Here is a 13,740-nt window from a genome sequence, read left to right as displayed (position 1 = left end):
AACTCTTTATCATTGCCCTAAAAAGTGTGTTTACTCATTATTCATTTACTTATTTATATCAACCAGGGTTAAGTGAATAAAATTTGAGAGTTTATACCTACTAATAGGTATAAATATCATTTATACAATTATATCTCTCTGATGCCAAGTGGAGATAAAAGGGGAAAAATACCAAAAAAAAAAAAAAAACCTATGATATTTATGTTGCAAATTTCTGCTTTATTAATTGTGATTTTTATTTGGGATGTACTAACAAGTTTGAATGATGTTGATGTATAGGTTAATCAAACAAGTACTGACCCACACTACTAGTTGTCAGACTAGTATTTTAGTATTATTAGAAAGTTACAAAAGAGGGACAAGGTACACTCTTTACTTTGCAGGAGCTTATCATGTCAAATGTATTCCAATTACTATCTATTTCATTTCTAATCAAGTTAAATTAAGAAGTAAACCATACTGTACCTTGAACCCAAAACAACTATGATTATTATGTATTCTTCCCTAAGTAGCGAGCGCTAGGTAATTACAATTCAAATGGTCAAAGTTGAAAGATCTTTTTTCTTTTATAATAATATTTGGAGGAATTAAGAAATGTTTAAAGTAGAAAAAGGAAATATGAAAATTGGGATACAAATATAAAAAAAAAGAATAAAAGCCTCCCTCTAGACGATGTTCTTTTGGAGTTTGTATTTTGTTACACTAATGTGTTATTTATTTTAGATAATGCATAGTGAAAAAAAGCTTAAGTTTTGTAACTAAGAAGACCAAGAAAAGGCATAAGTTCTCTTGCATTATTGGAATGAGGCTATTTTAAAACCAGCCAGGTGAACTTTCTGATCTTTGGTAACACAGGACAAGGCAGATGGAAACCTGCTATTTTCCCTGGAGTGTTTTGGTAGAACACCCTTACATTTTGGGATGAGGACATGATACAAGATAATTTGGCTGCTTTCAGGAAAATGTGTTTACTAGTGGAAAATTATGTTACAAGATAATAATAGGGTAAAATTTACAATGCTTGAAAAACATGTATTGATATTTAATCAGGCTGATGTTTAAACAGCTGATCCTATGAAATTTTACACAGATACTGGATTCTCCAGGTATTATTCTAGACATAGTCAAAGGCTCTGCCATATTACTTTTCTTTTTTTTTAAATTTTTTTTTTTCAACGTTTATTTATTTTTGGGACAGAGAGAGACAGAGCATGAACGGGGGAGGGGCAGAGAGACAGGGAGACACAGAATCGGAAACAGGCTCCAGGCTCTGAGCCATCAGCCCAGAGCCCGACGCGGGGCTCGAACTCCCGGACCGCGAGATCGTGACCTGGCTGAAGTCGGACGCTTAACCGACTGCGCCACCCAGGCGCCCCATCTGCCATATTACTTTTCAAGTAACAGTATCAAAATAGTGTGAGGTTTCTTCAATGCTTAGCTTTAAAATGTTAGCACTTCTGCTCTGTTGAAATAACCACATTGAATCTGGGCTTTTATGGCATTACGAATAAAACATTTCCAGGCATTTCTTTTGTTCCTTCGTCATCGTGGAGGATGAACATAAACAGGCCATCATAAGTATATGATTTACAAACAAAATAGTGCATGATCTTCACACAGTGGAAAGTATTTTAACTTAAATATAATGTTACTTTATAGCTAAGTTTATGCAAAATAAGTTATTAATAATATTCTCTTAGGGGATCTTTGCTGCTTACCATATCTACAGTTCTGCATGAAGGATAAGACATATCTATAGTTCTGCATGAAGAAACTAAATTAAAAATATGTAATTAACATTTGTTTAGCATCTTACATCTTATAATAAAATATATTCACATACATTTTCCAGCTAAATCTACATATCTACAGTTCTGCATGAAGAAATTAAATTAAAAATGTGTAATTAACATTTGTTTAGCATCTTACATCTTATAAAATATATTCACATACATTTTCCAACTAAATCCTTATGCCAAACTGTGAAGCACCTAAGGAATATAATTTATCACCCCTATAATAAAAAGAAGCAGAAATTCATAATCAGTGACTTTTATAAGGTCCTATCATACAGTTAGTAATCTGCTGAGAATAGAAATCAGCTCAACTCCTCTGATTTTAATGCTTATGTGCTTTCCAACACAAAATTTTGCCAGCCTCAAAATTAGAGATTCATAGACATTAACGTCTAGATTGAAGTTGATGGATCATTCAGGAAACAAGAAGTTTGGTATATAATCACTAACTTGTTAAGGTAAGGTCTAGATAAACATGGGCCTGTGTATTCTAAACTTGACGAGTAAAAATAAGTTTGAATGCAGGTAGTTGCAGGCATGGTACAATTTTTATTTAAAGCAAGTTGGCTTTTTGTTTCCCTCATGCTCGTGCCTCCTTATCACAATATGGCTGCCGCAGCTCAAGACACTGTCTTTTTGCACATCCATGTTCCAAGCACAAAGAAAGAAGTAATGGCAAAAACAGAACTTTTCTTGGAAAATAAACCATTTTTCTCAGCACATTTCTACTTATACCTCAATGAGCAGAATTGAAACACACTACCAGTCTTAGCAGTAGCACTTTCTCAGAAAGTGAATATCTGGCCTTTGCCAGTCTCTGCCGTGGGAGATGAACAAGGGGAAAAGCTTGGGGCGCCTGAGGGCTACTGAGTTATAGGGTCTGTCACACAACAGAATGGCAGAAAACAAACAAAGAGCAGAAACTATCCCTGCTCTCAAGAAGTCCACATTCTAGTACCAGAAATAAAAATGAGTACATGAAAGGCCATAACACATTGGAGGAAGTGAAGTGCGCGTTTCTTATAGAAATGAATATTAAAGAGGTCTAGGTACTCAGAGAAGGGAATAGTTATAATTCTCCTGCTCATACCTTTCCTCCTTACATTTTCACCAACTATTCTCAGGAGGTGCATCATAACAATGAACTGAGGAAAAGTAGCAAATAACGACGAACTGAGGAAAAGAAAAAGAATGTTCTGGCTTACAGAACAGAAATAGAACCATAAGTGGATCCTGGAACTTAAACCAATTTCATCAGGGTTCTGTCCTTCTCTATCTCTCAGCTCTGCTTTTTCTGAGAGGGCTTTGTTCCCAGGAATGTTTCTCTGATGTGATTGCAAAAATAATTGGCAGGTCTAGGTTTATTTGTCCTTTAAGCCTAGCAATCTCAGAGAAAATAAAAGTATACTCCTTTCCTGTAGCCGTCAAGAGTCAAAGCCCTGGGGATACTCGGATTGCCCTGGTCTGGTCACATGCCCATTGACCCTGACCTGATCACCCATCACTATGACCAGGGGTATGGTGAATCTGATTGGCAAACGTCGATCAGATGATAACTTGTGTGTTAGGAGTGTGTGTGTGTGTGTGTGTGTGTGTGTGTGTGTGTGTGTGCTGTGTGTGTGTGTGTGTGGCAGATGGAGGTGAGGTGCAGGATAATAAAGACTACTGATTAACCACCTCCAGTCAAAAGGAGCCTTCCCTAAATGGAAAAAAAGATTATAAACAGACTGAAAACGACAAATACCCTACACAATAGGTACTCTACGTTCTAAGGATGGGAGCAGTGAGTTTTCACACACCTCAGTCCCACAGAACCTGAGCGGAAAGATGCTTACACAGAACTGCTTGGTTAGCAGGCTGGTCCCTGCACTGTTTGTCCCAGCATGGCTCAAGGTTGCTCAGGTGAGTGGCACGTTGTCATTCCTGGCACTTACCTGTTGCAGGAAAACAGGAATCTGCATTTTGCCATCTATCGAAAATATATCCCTCAAACCCAAGGACACACGAGGCCATTTGTGTGCCAAAGGAATTCGTGATATTAAATTTATCGAATGCAATTAATCACATAATTCTACTCACTCGCTGTACCTGAGAAGCATACTAGATTCCATGTATTCATGCCAGATATTTTATTTTCATTTGATCACATTTTATAGAATGTGTTATCTATCCTGAACACACACACAGACACTTACTCTACAACTTTCCTTGACCCTAATTTTCCTTTTCCTCAGATGAGTGGGCTATTCCTGCTGCCACCATTTATCATAACTGTTTTTCTTCTTAGACTTCTATAATGTGGCTTCGATTCTTAATGCTCTTTTGAAACTTCACTCTGGAGTTCACCTAATTCAGTGGCCCCATCTCAGTCCAAATTTTCCTCGACCTTTACATGGCATTTTTTTCCTGTTAATCAACTTCTCCTTCTTTCCTCTGTTGGCTTCCATTATGGCCCTCCAGAATTTGACTCTAAATTACCCATCCAACATGGTGACCTGCTTCTCACTATCCCAGAAATAAACTCTCTTCACAAAACTCTTGCTGAATCTTCTGTTTTGGAATGTCTTCTCCAATCTAAATGCTACCTTTTCCTTCAGGTTGCACATCACAGTTTGCCAAACATTCTAGTCTGCAGTAGTTTTTCCCGTCATATGACTTCATTTTTATGAGTATCAATCGTTCTGATAATTATTACATGAGAATCATCTTATTGTTAATATTGTCAATAATCTGAGAATGAGAACATTTTACTTTATTTGTTTTCTGAGTTAGTCCTAAGTCATTCTTGAGCACATCATAAGTACATGACAGCCATGTTTTGAATTAACTTTGTCCTTTAATGTTTAATATTTCTGTGAAGCTACAGAAATTTTGTTGGAGTAGCAGAACATGTCTAAATTTAAGAGTAATAAAATGAAAAAAAAATTGTGAACTATGTAAATTTAACTCTCATGTCCCTAAATGCAAAATTTCTGGGAAAGAAAGGTGTGTAATGGCATATCTCAAGGGATGAATATATTCCAGAAACATCAAAGAATAACACTTTAATCTTCAGAGCAATTAATATCCATCTCAAAAATTAAACCCTCCAAAATTAATATTGGCAGCACATATTACAGTCACTTAATATTTTAACATTTCTACATTTTAATAAGATTTTAATAATATGAAAATAAAGCCATTATAAAAGGCAGTTTACATTCTCACTAATTCTACGTGATTTAGAACTTCATATATAGCAAAAAAGCTAAAGGATAGAACGGATTAAGGGATAGAAAGTGTTTTAATTAAGAGCAAATATCCAAGCAAGAAAGGATGCAACTCAAATTTGAATTTCAATATCTCTAAATACATTAATAGAAGTAAAAATATTTCTCCCAGTTAAACATGCCTGATTAAATTTGTCTCAAAACACAGCATTTCTTGAAACAATCTACTTTTGCAAATGTAAAGATCCCAGGCCTCTCCTTGTCTAGTGTTTCAACGACTGAAAAAGTCTGGTTCATACTCTATGCCTTCGTTGTGATAAAACACAACGTTCGTTGTTTCAAACCTCAACTCTTAAATTTCCTTCAACTTCCTTTGCTGTTGTGTGCATTTTAAATGTGTGACAAGCAGCATTTTCTCAGCCTAAATTCCTGTGACTTTTGAACGCAGGTTCCTCTCACTGGCTACTGAAACAATCCCAAGAGTTGAGTTGTTTCTTGTTTCACTAAAATGCATTCTTTGCATGTTTATACTACACATGAAGCTCATGAAAACCTTCGCTGGAAATATTTAAAAAGTAAAATACATTTACTATTATCTTATACAGCAATCCCAGATCTTACAAAATAATCTCAATTTTCTATGTTCACTAATGTAGGACCAAGCTTTTTTTTTTTCTTTTCTTTTTCTTTTTCTTTTTTTATAAAGCCATCTAAGGATACTGAAAGGAAACCCTAGTTTTAAAAGATCTCCCAGTTTTTCATAATGTTGTCTCTTAACTGGGAATCGTGGAGACAGGACCTTCACCAAAAAGTTTACCTCCTTTTCTCCATTGTCCATTTATAAGAAGTCTATTTTTCAGTCTTATTGTCTAATTCATGTTTAGAGGGCAGTTATAAAAGTAGACTGGCTTTATAACTGAAAGAAATAAAATATTCAGCTCTGATAATTAAATTAATTCAGTGTGCTCCTATCTCTCAATAGAAACTTGTGTGTATTTCTGAACCATTCAAATTCCTACCACACTTCCTGTGTTTTTTTGTTGATGCTTCACTCCTTTGTTGGTGCGCCCATTATTTGTGTGAGATCATTCCTTGGACTGCATCTCACTCCTCTTTTTATACCCTTAACACAGTGCCCATGACTTTCACATAGGACTTGTTTGATAAATGAATGAAGGAACAAATGATCTGTCATTGAATTGTATGAAATTACCAAGTGGTTTCATTCATTCCAGAAATGATCCAGTTGTATGGTCTTGAATTCTGTTGTGTTAATAACACCAAAAATTCCTAAGAAAATTTCAGAGACACAAGAGTAGTGATCAGCAATATTTTTGACCAGGACGTCATTTTAGGAAATAGCAAAAAGTGTTTGCAACTATATTTTGTGTATCAGAAAGTGTTTTGCTATCCTTATTCTTCAATATTCATTTATAATTCATTTATTACTTACCTGACACAAATGTTTCTTTTCTTTTCTTTCTTAGCTAAAATGTTAGCATCTATATAGCTTCCAGCTATAGTAGTATCTGATTTTAATACTATGCAGTTTAACAGATTTTACTGTTTGATAAAATCGCTTTTAAATTAATATATTTTGTCTGTCTTGGCTTATAAAGTATCTCATTATTTAAAAGAGATTCATAGAATATTCTTTAAAGGAGATATTTTCAACTGAAATGAAACAAATAATATATATTTGCTATAGGAAGTATACCTCATTCCACTTCCTTCGAAATTATGCAATTTTCACTACTCACTTTCTTGGTAACAGTCTTAGCAAGGATTTAAACCGAATAGTGAACAATAAATCTAGTTGTCAATAACTTCATAGATAATTGTTTTTGAAATTTCTTTTTAAAAATTACTTAGGATAAAAAAAGGTGCAGAAATTGAAGAGTTGTGTCCTTATAGTAGATCGGAAAGCAGAAAGAATATAGCAATAAAGCAAGCTCTGGGAAACTATAAAATGTCAAATCTTTTTTTTTTTTTTTAATTTTTTTTTCAACGTTTATTTATTTTTGGGACAGAGAGAGACAGAGCATGAACGGGGGAGGGGCAGAGAGAGAGGGAGACACAGAATCGGAAACAGGCTCCAGGCTCTGAGCCATCAGCCCAGAGCCCGACGCGGGGCTCGAACTCACGGACCGCGAGATCGTGACCTGGCTGAAGTCGGACGCTTAACCGACTGCGCCACCCAGGCGCCCCGAAAATGTCAAATCTTAAGGAATAATTATTAGCATTGTGCTTGACACCGAATTTTACTTATTGAAGGCTTAACATATGCTAGGTACTCTCATAAATGTTTCACATGAACTAACTCATTTAATCTTCGTATAACATTAGAAGATAAGTGCTATTACCATTATCATTCCCACTTTACAGATGAGGACACTGAGACTACAAAAGATCATATGGTAAAGTCAAGGGCTCAGGCCGAACACCCCTTTCCTTTTCTGTAAGGAATTATGCCATTTGGGGGCATAATAGGCCCAACAGCATTCATTAGGAGTCATAGACCACCTTGTGACTGCCTGCTAATGCCATAGTCTTGTGACCCACCAGCTTACGTCTAGTCCAAGTCTCATGCTGGGTCTGTGGGTGCTCGCTATGGGTTTGCAAATTTAATGAGTCAATTCTTTTATATCTTTAAGACTTAAGCAACATGATATGAAGTACCCCATTACTACAAAGGCTACTTTGGGCCTAGAAGAAACCAGACTTGATCTGGGGCATGTCTGTATAAGCTTCAAAAATTAGAACCTAGTATATTGCAAAGCTAGGCAGGACACAAGTTACTTCCCTGAGCCCAGATTATACAATTAGACCCTACAGCTCCAGAGCAGATCACTAAGCCCAGAGATTTGCAATGATGTGCAATGGTCTGGTTTAGACTAGAATTGGTCTGGTTTAGAATAGAACTCCTGTGTAGGCCTAGGATGGTGAGAAGGAGTGGGCAGTCTTTCTGAACAAGCCACAGTGATGACTCTTTAGATTCATAACTGGTCTTGATACATATACGTGTATTCTATAGTTTCCTCAAACCAAGTGGTTTCCAGAGCCATTCAGACAACTAAATACCACAATTAAATAATACAGGATATAAGGGGAATTTTCCATGTGCTCAGCCAAAGAGAATATTGATCTCACATTAATAACACAAAAAGTCTGGATAATCTACAAAACTATAATTTTCCCTAAGTCCATCAGAGAGAACTGAGTTCATGAAACAACGAAGCAAACTGAATTCCAGAGTGACAACTCCTCCAAGGAGACAAACACACACACACACACACACACACACACACACACACACATGAATTTCACCTGAATGGGAAAGGTGGAGGCCATACAATAGGTCCAAGAAGTAAGTTAAAATTTTAATGAATTGTTGAAGGCCAACTATAAACTAGAATATAGCTTGAAATAGCTAGGAATCCCATACTAAAGTATGAAGGAAAATTCATACTTTATCATAAGTCCATGGGACTCCATTAAGTGTTCACAAGACTCCAGATGAAAGCAAAAGATGCTGTATGTCAGAGACAATCAGCAGCTGCTATGGAACAGGCACAAAGCCTTTCTTACTTCACTAGACCCACAGCTAGTAGGAAGGAAAAGCCATCCACCACTGGGATGGGGAGCAGCAGACCCTCTGACCTGCAGCTTCTAACACCCAGGCAGAAATGCACTGCTTCTGGGGAAGAGGTAGAAGGAAACACCTTTTTTATGTACCATAAAAAGTAGAAAAAAGAAAACACCAAAACACTTTCGCCCCAAGGAAGGGATGGGCAGCCATATTAAGCCCAGGATGTTTTACTGAATGGCAGGTCGCCCACTTAAGACCAGCAACAGACAGAGGCAGGTGTTGTAGGAATTCTAAGCAAGCCCCACCTTCACAATCTGGATAGACAGGGCCTGGTTAAGATGGGCTGGAGGTGGATACCAGACATACAGAAACACATCCGAGCATGGTTGCCTCGGTCTAGAGCACGTTTTAGAAATGAAAGAATTGTTTAAAAATAATAAGGAAATTCTAAAGTTCAAAAACGAAACCAATGTTGCCACATATTGTTTCTAATCTTTCATAAATGCTGAATAATATTTTCAAAACTAGATAAACACTAAAGAGGGTGTTTTCTGACCACTGGCTACAAAATTAATGTTTTCAATACGATGAGTTATAGTTCAAAGGAAATGTGTTTACATACATTATGTGATCTGATCCTCAAAAATATCTTCACTGGATAGAGTGGTTTAGGAAAAAAAAAGGAAAAAAACGTTGGACAGTAACTCAGGGATTTCAGCTTTAGTCTATACTAACTAGAACTGTCTGATAAGTTCTCCTACATTGCTCTGAGCTATGATTTCTTTAGCTGCAAAATGAAAAGTTTTAAACAAAGTCAGTTGGATCTCCAACTTTTGTATAGAGGACTACTTGGAATAATTATAAAATGCAGACCCCAAGGCCCTTCTACACCAGACATTGTTTAGTCAGTAGGTCCTGGTGTTGCCCAAGCAATCTGACACAGGTGGTCTTAAGTGTAGAGTTGGAGAAAGATGCCAAACTCAGTGATATCTGATGCCTCTTTGGGTCTAAAGCAGGACACATATGATTGTCACTGTTGTACAGGTCAATAGGTGAGGGCTACAGATGAAGTAACTAGGTTGGGAGTCACAGAGATAGTGAGTGAATAAATACAAACAATATCTTCATATCCTTAGTTCAATGTTTTTTCTCTTAAATTATTTTGCACACCATGACAAAGATTGCCTCGTCACTTACTGTTGTGTCTCCCTTTTTCCCTTAAATATTTAGATAAACTGGATTTCCCAGTCAGCCTTATGACCGAAGTTCAACCAATAGAACGTAGGCCGAAATAATGAACTCCAATTCATATTTGTCCTTAAAAGTCTCCCAGGCATCACCCTCCATATTCTTTCACAATTTAAAAATGACTAGAGATACCTATGAGCACCTAGAGATAGGATCACCAGATGGAATGGGCCCGGGTCCCTGAGTGACTGCCTGGTGCACAGTCTTCACCACTTGGGCCCCCACAAGACTTTCAACGGATTGTTCTGTGAACAAGAAATAGATCTGTGCTGTGCGAAGCCACTGAGAAACTAGGTAGCTATTAGCAATCAGTCCACCTAAGACTTAACTCCCCCACATTATAACTCTGCAGAGGTATAAGATGACAACAACATACAACTTTGAGATGTTCACCTATATTACTTTTTTTCTTTAATGTTTATTTACTTTTGATAGAGTGAGTGCACTTGCAAGTGGGAGAAGGGCAGAAAAAGGAAGACAGAGGATCCAAAGCTGGCTCCATGCTGACAGCAGAGAGCTTGATGTGGGGCTTGAACTCACAGAATTGCAAGATCTGAGCCAAATCCTGATGTTTAACTGACTGAGCCACCCTGGTGCCCCAACCTATACTTTTTGTTCTGTTTCTTTCATTCTGTCTTTCTTACTCAGGTACATCCCTTTTCTTTTCCCAGGGTGGATGGTCTAAGGATTGGAAGGTGGCCTTGGGGTGAGGATTGGCGGGGGTGGTGGGGGCGTGGGGGGGGGGAGGAAGCAGCTGGACAATAAAAGAAATTAGCTTATGAGTCTGCCTTGTTTTACTGACAAAAGCCTAAGGCCAGAACAAGGAGAGTTTGTGACTGTAGGTAGATGGTTGTAGTCCAAAAGAGGAAGAAAAATGGCTTTTCCAAAGTTTGAAAAGAAGGTCCCGCAAGCTGTGCCAGAAGTATTTTTCCTGTCCTGATCCTTCACCCTTGGAAGGAACTTTAGTTGACTAGATATGGTAGGGTCCCCACCCTAAGGAAAGAAAAAAAAAAAAAAAACCCTCAAGGCAACCTGGCTATATGCATACATGACAACATCCCTCAGGACCTTGTAACAAGAGACCACATAATCAGACTGCATGTTTGTGTGTTACCATATATGGGAGACAAAGAAGTAGAAAATGCATAAAAAACTACACTACATGGCGTTTGGGGCTCAGTTCTTTGGGTACAGACCCAACTGAGCCGTGCTGGCATGAATAAACCTGCTTCCTGGAGAGAAAGGCCTCGGTGTCACGACTCGTGAGGGAATCCTGTGACATAGGAACTGCCAAATCTGCATCTCTGCCCCCTAAGGCTTGCTTCCCCAGAATACTGGAAGCCTTACTGATCCACAAAGAGGAGGAATCAACAGAGAAATCAGCCTGCCCCAGGAACCCTTGAGAGTCATTGGTTTAGCTGTGTGTTTCCCTTTCACTTCTAAGCATATCACAGAATCTCTCCAGTTAGTGGATAAATACCACAGTTCCCTCTCTCCTCCTCAGGTGGAATACTTTTTTGTCAGCATTTCCATGTAAGATGAAACTCCAATCTTCCATGGGCTTAACAGCATGTACTCTACCGTCTTCTTTTCCCTGTATTCTGTTTCTCCGTCATACCCACTAGTGTTTTCCACACTTCCCAATAAACTCCTTGAATTTACATCTTTGTTTCAAGGTCTGATCCTGAAAGAATCCAGACTAAGACAGAAACAAAGAAACCTGTGGATCGGAAGGCAGGGGTAACCTGTATTTACTTCTAGACCAAAGATACAGGTGGTGGTGTTGAACACCTACCTCCGTGTTTTGAAACCAAAATAGAACGTGAAGACAGAGTTTGGGATAAAAAAAGGAACAATAGCTTTATTGCTTTGCAGGACAATGGAGGCTGCAGCAGGCTGAGGCAATCCTCACCACCCCAACCCCACCCAACGGCTAGGGTGGGTTATAGGGAAATACAGGATCTAGCCGAATTTCTAAAGGAGTTGTGTACGCACTGACAGCCTTGTTCCTTGTGTCTTTAAGGTGGTATCAGGTTCCTGAAACAGAAGTCTAAAAAGGGAAGGGTACGGTTTGCAGAAGAGAGGAAAAATGTTACTTAGTTTAAAATCGAGCCTCGGGAAAGCCTTAGTGCCACCATTTTGATTTTTGTTCAACTTAACGTTCGAGCGGTTTCAGGGGTGCTGCAAGAACTGAACATTTCATTGGATCTGGGAGCAGAATGGCTTGCACCTTGTTTCTTGAAAGAAACCAATGATGATGATGATGGCAAGACCCTGGGGATGAAATGCTTTCATGGTGTGTCTAGGTAAGCAGGGCTGTAGGCAAATTCACAAAATACCCATGCCCAAAGTTTGACGTAAAAGTTGTCAAAGGATAGGGCACCTGGGTGACTCAGTTGGTTAAGTGTCCGACTCTTGATTTCGGTTCAGGTCATGATCTCATGGTTTGTGAGATCAAGGCCTGCACAGGGCTTCATGCTGACAGCACGGATCCTGCTTAAGATTCTCTCTCTCCCTCTCTTTGCCCCTCCCCCGCTCTCTCTCTCTCAAAATAAATAAATAAATATTTAAAAAAATTATTTTAAGTTGCCAAGAGCTGGAAAACCTGAAGGAGTCCTATACACCTGATGACTCAGCCACATCCTAGATGCACAAATGAATGAGGCCTATAGTCTGCCTAAAACCTTGGCATAGTGTAAGATTAAGGACTGGGGCTTAATCTGGAGTGGGATCAGAATAGGAAGAACCAGAAAAAACTGATTAAGTCTTCTTAGCTCAGTGGCTGGAGGCTTAAAGATAAAGATGACATTTTATTGGAGATGTTAAAGAAAATTATATTTCTTGCACACTTGAGTTTGAAAATTAAGATTCACACCTCTTATAATACTGTGGTGTGTTGAATTATAATTTACTATCATTCATTCCTTCCTTTTCTATAAAACTTTTAATTCATTTTGTGGGAAAAGTCATTAATCCTGCCTCTGTGATTTTGGATTTGGCTTTAAGACATATTTTGAGCAATAGAATATGAAGAGACCTGCTAAATGTCATATTGGAGCAGAATATTTAAGAGGAAATTTGTGTTTCCATTTAGGAGCTATTTCATCAGCTTGGGTCCCAGAATGAGGAGACATGTAGAGCCCAAATGAGCTTTCCAGAAACATACATGTAATGTGAATGAAAACACATGTTTGATGTTCAAGCCACTGTCATGAAGGGGATGCTTATTAGCGCAGCAAAGCTGACCAACACAGTACAATAGAAAAATCAGATCAAGACAACCAAGAACAAGCTGAAATGCATGAATCACTGTGGAACCTCCTAAGGATGGGGCCCAAATTCCAGTTTGCTGTTCAGCCTTGTCGATGTTCAGCATCCCAAATCTATCACATTCTTCCTCTCTGAAATTCACGAAATAGTTCCACTAACAATGCAATGGAAAAGAGCCATATATAGGGGTGGGTAGAAGGGATGCAAAGACTAACACTATTTTAAAGCTCTCTATGAGGAAGTTTTGATCTCATTATCATGAAAAGTTGGAAGGCATTCTCTTTTTAAATGATTGTAAAGTTTAAAATGCAAGTTGGGAATTCACATGAATGCCTAGAACTATGAGTCACTGAAAAATCCTGGAAATGCTGTTAAAAGAATTCCATGCCCCTTCCCCCATCTAGGCCTTTCTCAAAGCGTTCTGAGTCTGCAATGTGAGGGTCCACGGAGGGAGGGAGGAGACGTTCAAGTTCTCATGCAGTATTTGTAAATCTCTAAGGACGTACAAGCTTTCCCCTATACATTGAAAGCTTATTTTAGAATGACGCTTTCCATATTCACTTTAAAAATCAAAATAGTTGTCAGATAACAGATTAAAAGAATAAGTAGCTTAGTCTGGTAAGAGGAC

At 38.1% G+C, this 13,740-nt stretch overlaps 1 long non-coding RNA gene across 1 annotated transcript in view; it reads left to right on the top strand.

The window, feature by feature from the left end:
* The first annotated feature begins 10,440 nt into the window (after positions 1-10,440).
* The window catches only part of LOC123596763, an 8,456-nt gene continuing 5,156 nt past the window's right edge, over positions 10,441-13,740 (top strand). The window contains exons 1-2 of the long non-coding RNA XR_006711857.1: positions 10,441-10,490; positions 12,019-12,148. This is a non-coding gene — a long non-coding RNA (uncharacterized LOC123596763). The remainder of the gene's footprint in view (positions 10,491-12,018; positions 12,149-13,740) is intronic.

This window comes from Leopardus geoffroyi, chromosome C1 (assembly GCF_018350155.1).
Source record: "Leopardus geoffroyi isolate Oge1 chromosome C1, O.geoffroyi_Oge1_pat1.0, whole genome shotgun sequence".
In the NCBI taxonomy this organism is placed as follows: domain Eukaryota; kingdom Metazoa; phylum Chordata; class Mammalia; order Carnivora; family Felidae; genus Leopardus; species Leopardus geoffroyi.
This window is presented reverse-complemented; position numbering and strand designations above follow the sequence as displayed.